Here is a 6,064-nt window from a genome sequence, read left to right as displayed (position 1 = left end):
TTCATTTATGTGTCCCATTCGACAATGCCATAGGTAAGTTTGATCTTTGTCACCAACCTTTAATTTCTTATTATTCACATGTAATATATCAGTGGTTTGATCTAAGATGTAAATTCCATTCATAGAAACTGCTTTGCCATAAACCATTTCATTAAAAGAGAAAATACAGCTATTATCCTTTATTGAAAATGAAAAACCGTCTTTAGCAAGTACGAAAACAGAAATAATGTTCTTAGACAAATTGGGTACATAGTAACAGTTATATAAATATAACTCAAAACCACTTGGGAGTTGGATTACGTATGTTCCCTTCGAGACTGCAGCAACTCGTGCTCCATTCCCGACTCGCAGGTCCACATCACCTTTTTCGAAAGGTATGATGTTCTTTAGGCCCTGCAAATGATTACACAGATGAGAACCACAACCAGTATCAAGTACCCAAGTTCCGAAACTTGCATGGTTAATCTCAATCATATGAATATAAGATGACATACCAACGGGAGTAACACGGCCTGCTTTTATGTCCTCACGGTACACGGGACAGTTCCTCCTCCAATGCCCAGTCTTGTGGCAATGGTGGCACTCAATGTCACTGCCCTTGCTCTTTGCCTTGCCTTATGAGCCACTAGTCTCACCAGGCCCACTCTTACCGTTTCCTGGCTTCTTAAACTTTGGCTTTCCTACAGTTAGGTCGCCATGAGCCTTGCCCTTACCCTTATTCTTGTTGGAAATCATGAGAACATCTTGCTTCATGCTCCCACTCAATTTCATATCCTTTTCGGTCTGTACGAGAAGTGAGTGTAGCTCATGAGGACTTTTCTTCATGTCATTCATGTAGTAATTTGCCCTAAAAAGAGCCAAACCATCATGAAGTGAATGAAGCATACGGTCAATGACTATGCTCTCACTGATTTTGCAATCAAGTGCCTCCAATTTCTCGACATTCTCAATCATGTTGAGAATGTGTGGGCTAACCGGTTGGCCCTTCTGGAATTTCGCATCAAAGAAGCGATAGGTATGCTCATAAGTAACGATTCTCGGTGCTTTTGAGAACTCGTTAGTGAGCGTGGTGAAAATCTTGTTTCCACCTTGGGCAATGAAGCGTCTTTGCAAATTGGTTTCCATTGCAAAAATGAGTACGTTTTTTATCGCACCCGCTTCCATAACGAAGTCACTATAAGCAACTGTCTCGTTAGCTCTTGTATTTGGGCCTGGGTTTGGCGGTATTGGGTGAATTAAGTACTTGAGCTTACCGTCAGCAATGGCAGCATTCCGCAATGATGCCTCCTAGTCTTCAAAATTGGACCCGTCATTTTTCAGACGTGTGAACTGATTCATGTGGTCTATGAAAGCTTTCAGCCAGGACTCGCGTCCAAGTGTGGCACTAGGCATAGGGATTTCGTTATTTCCAGCCATTTGTTGTAACAGTATTATCGAAATAAAACGTATTCTACACTGCAAAAAAGAAGAAAATATAATAAGCATACTCATCGTTTATGATTTAAGTCTAATGAAATACTGCTATAACGCGTAGACTCAAGCATTTATACAATTGACCTCCTTCAAGAATTATATAAATGATCCCATGACTCAATTATCTGTAAATTGATAAGCCAACCTCTTGTCTAATTCTACTTTTAGAATTCTTGGTCGATAAATTTCTGTAAATTCTATCTTTAGTCCATCATAATCACGAGAAACTCTTTGGACTATAATGTTGAGATAAACTAAGTCAACACAAACTACTTACCCAACGTAGAAGGGGTCATATGGAGAAAAAGGTCTTATATGCCTACCGACAAAGAAGGGATTCATAGATGTTTGGCCTATTAAGACTAATCTCAATTTCAGTTTTAGAGGAAGATCCCATCAACTTTATTTAATTCATTTTAAGTGAACTAATATCTAGCATGCGAGAATGAATAAACTAAGGTGATGGCTTAAATGAGTGACATCTGTATGTCTATGAAAACTAACATACTATCTATATGAGTCAATTTTCATGCATTTTAGTAGGTGGTTTGGTTTAGGCGGAATATGATGCAATAAATATCATGTGAATGGAAAGCAATAAGAATGGAAAACGTAAAACAAAATAAAGTCCTAATGTGGCCTATCTACGAAAATGAACATAAATACAACTTTGGAATCCTTCCTAGGACCCGAGAAGCTTGTCTTGATGTTCCATCTTGGTCCATGTAGCGGGAGGGAGCAATCCAATCTCCATCTTTAGTCTTCTTTGAAAATTACAATAAATAAATTACATAATAAACCTATTTACATTCTAATTTCAAAACCATAAAACTAAAGAAAATTAAAGGAGATTCGAGATCTCAAATTACATTAAAATTATGTTTCCTTCATTACGAAAACATAATTGACTAAGGCCACACTAGGTATTACAAATTACAACCGATTGCAAAAATACGTAAATAAAACCATTCAATCAAAACATTCAACTATATAAAATGCATCAACTAATAAATTAAACATACAAGACATAATTCCTTAATTATGTAGATTAATTTATCCAAACCACCTATTTTAAATGATCAAATTATGTGACAATTCCTCAATTAATCACAATAATTCCAATCTAAATTCATATTAATTTTGTAATATGAATTAATCCAACAATATTTTAAACTTCTTTAAAATAATTTGGTATCTAAAAATTGTGAACTTCTCCACAACAATTAATCATACATTATTAATTTAATGTATAATCAACATTGGCCAAAAACAACAATAAAAGAAACAAAAAAAAACTAGTTTTTTTTCTTAAAACATGCTCTCGGCAACAGGGAAAAAAACGAAGAATCAGCCCTTTTTTTTCTTTGGCTCACGGCAAAATGCAAAAAAAAAAATCAGTTTGTTTTTTTTATTGCTCACGGCTGGAAAAAAATAACAGCCCTTTTTTTCGGCGTTATACCCTAAAACAAAAAAACATTTAGATGAACAAATTCGTTTATAGTTACTATTAGAACAAGATTGGCAAAATCATCCTTTTAATTTAATCATATATTCAAACTTGATGATTCAATTTAACTTATTAAAAGGAACATCTAAATCATGATTAATCGATCATCATAATTGATTTGAATGTTAAATTAATTTGTCTGCCAAAAACTATATAGCAAAAACAATTTATCATCATAAAACAAAAGCAATTCCCATTTACATTTCAATTTAATCCTAATTAAATCAAAACATCTACAAATTTATCATATTATCATCTTAACTGATTAAAACAACAATATGAACAAATCAAAATGGAAATCAAAACAACAAAAACTAAAGGAAAAACAGAAAATCAAACGGCAAAAAAAAAAATTTCTCATGGCAAAATTTTTTTTACAGCCGAAATTTTTTTTTCTTCTTTTCGAAATCCTTTTGTTTAAATCATTTATGAAAAACATATAAAATAATTTCATGGCCTTGGCTCTGATACCACTTGTAGGAAATATCGGTATACTTCCCTTAAAATTAAGGATTATAACGAAATTATAATCTATGAAAACTAGTCATAAATGAATTGCATAAACAATAAGAATAGGGATTAAGAATCAACCTTCGGTCCTAGCAAAATCGGCCTTAGAACAATATCGCAGTGATATTCGCCTAATCGTTGCACCCAAGATGATATGAGATATGCCTTTGTTCTTGCTAGAATAGATCCCCAAAATTCACTAATTAATTTTTAGGGTTTTTGTGTTCTTGATGAGAGAATTAGGTCAAATTAGGTTAAAAGAGAAGTAAGTAAATAAACTCCTCTTTCTCCCCTTTAAACCGTCCGAAATGGGTATTAGAGGAAGATTTTCTTCCTCCTTTTGCTCTTATTTCGGTTTTTGGCAAGAACCTAAAATGAGGATAAAATCTCCTTATTTTCGGTTATTCCAAAAATTTATAAAATGTGTATAATTATAAATCGTCATTTATTTTATTTCGTATTAATAAGTCTACACACAACGGCTTGCAGTCGATTTATTAATACCGGTCTGTAATAATTTATAATGACAATCTCGTATAATATATACTTTAACTATAAATATCACATATTTATAATTAGCTAATTAAATATAACTGGTTACGTTTAATTACGAATTAACATCATAATTCATTCAAGCTAACATTATATACATTAATTAAATATAACATATTATATTCAATTTCCGAATTGACAGTTAATTCGTCTCAGCTAATATTATTTAATTGTATTAAATAATCATCTCATCAACACATTGACTAACTGTTTAGTCAAATACTTGGACTAACCTTTTAGTCAGGCATCAATGTGATTATATTTTCATACAATCACATCTCTCAAACACATCCTTTAGGTGTGACTTTTTAGGGACCATTGATCACCGCCATCGTATGATAATAACGTCAAACTTTCTAGCAAGCCAACCGTTATTAAGTAATCGTTAATCAACTGATAAAATTCGAAGTATACCCTTGTGAACCTATAAGATATTTATAAATGTTATCACACTAATTGTGGAGGACACAAGCTCCAACACTAATTACTTACTTACTCATATTATCATGCAACTACCATATGTGTTATTTAATTCATGACAACTAATGTAAGAGCAAACACTCATATTATGAAAGCTAAGTAGGGAAACTCTACCTCTTGCAAATCTTCAAGTAATTAGGCAAGCAAGCTAGAAAGGCTCCTCAATGAAGTCTCCTCCAACACAATTAATGACTAACTATCACCACAACATACTACCAAAATAATAATACTAATTAACCCCTTACTTAACCCACTTAATTAGTCAAAACCCTAATTAAAATCCCATAAGATCACACACTAAAGAACTAGGGTTTACTAATTAAAGAGTAAATTAAAGGAAAAAAGGGTGAGTATATACTTACAAGTGTAAACAATTGATAAAGAATGTGAATTGAAGAATCAAATCTTCAAAGTATAGGCAAGATCTTGAGTAGATAAGCTTTGAGAGGATTTTTGGGGATTTTAAGAGATAAGGGAGATAGGGTTTATGAGGAAAATGAGTGGAAAAATCTGAAAAGAGTGCTAAAATAACAAAGCCCAATAACAAAGCCCAAAATCGAAAAAAGGATTGAACACGGACACTCAGTCGAGTGCTTGGTGGCACTCAGTCGAGTGCACTAGCCACTCACCCGAGTGACTCACAATCAGAGTCTGGTAAAAATGCCCTAATGGTCACTGTGTCAACCTTCTCGGTCAAGTGAACATCCACTCGGTCATGTACTCAGCTGTAATCGGCCGAGTGTAGCACTATAAAATACGGGGTATTACAACCGCGGAGGCGGCAAGATGGAGCACAAAAAGAATGGCTCGAGAATCGAGGTATAATGCCAAGGAAACAAGAAGAGAAGACACGAAGAAGAACGTGATTTACTGAAGTCATTCGATCGGGTGTTGGTTTACTCGATTGAGTTGTGATGACATGGACACTCGATCGAGTGTTTCTATACTCGATCGAGTGTTTATTAATTTCCTACTTTCCATGAAACTTCCTTAAATCGGTTTATTTGTATTATAAATAGGAAGTTCGTCGCTTATTACTAGGTTACGCTTATTTTTCTCCAAAAACTCTTAGAAAACTTTAGATCTAGATTTATTTTACGCATTGCTTTTGGATCTACGCACTCTATTTACGTTACTTATCAATCTTTCCACGTTAATTATTAATTCAAGTCGTATTTTCGTAATTGCTTCCTTGTTCATCTTTTCCATGCTTTAAATTATGCTTTCTCTTTATTTGATTGTTGTTAGATTAGTTAATATGAGTAGCTGAACTTTTAATCTAGGTTGAAAGGGGATCTAGGTTGTTACAAGGGGGTTCAATTAATGAGTTAATTGTTAAACTACTTTTAGTTGGTGTTCCATTGTTGTCCTGAATCTAAATGGTTAATTACTGGCCAGGATTAGTTCATTAGTCTTGTAAATTAGGATTATCATCGACCGGGTTAAGACTAATATAGGCTGCGACATTGAATATACTGACTTAATTATAGCGACTGCATGTTAAGTTTATATCTAAAGGACATATTTGAGTCGACCGATCAT

This window comes from Silene latifolia, chromosome Y (assembly GCF_048544455.1).
Source record: "Silene latifolia isolate original U9 population chromosome Y, ASM4854445v1, whole genome shotgun sequence".
NCBI lineage: Eukaryota > Viridiplantae > Streptophyta > Magnoliopsida > Caryophyllales > Caryophyllaceae > Silene > Silene latifolia.
Note: the sequence above shows the minus strand (reverse complement) of the source record.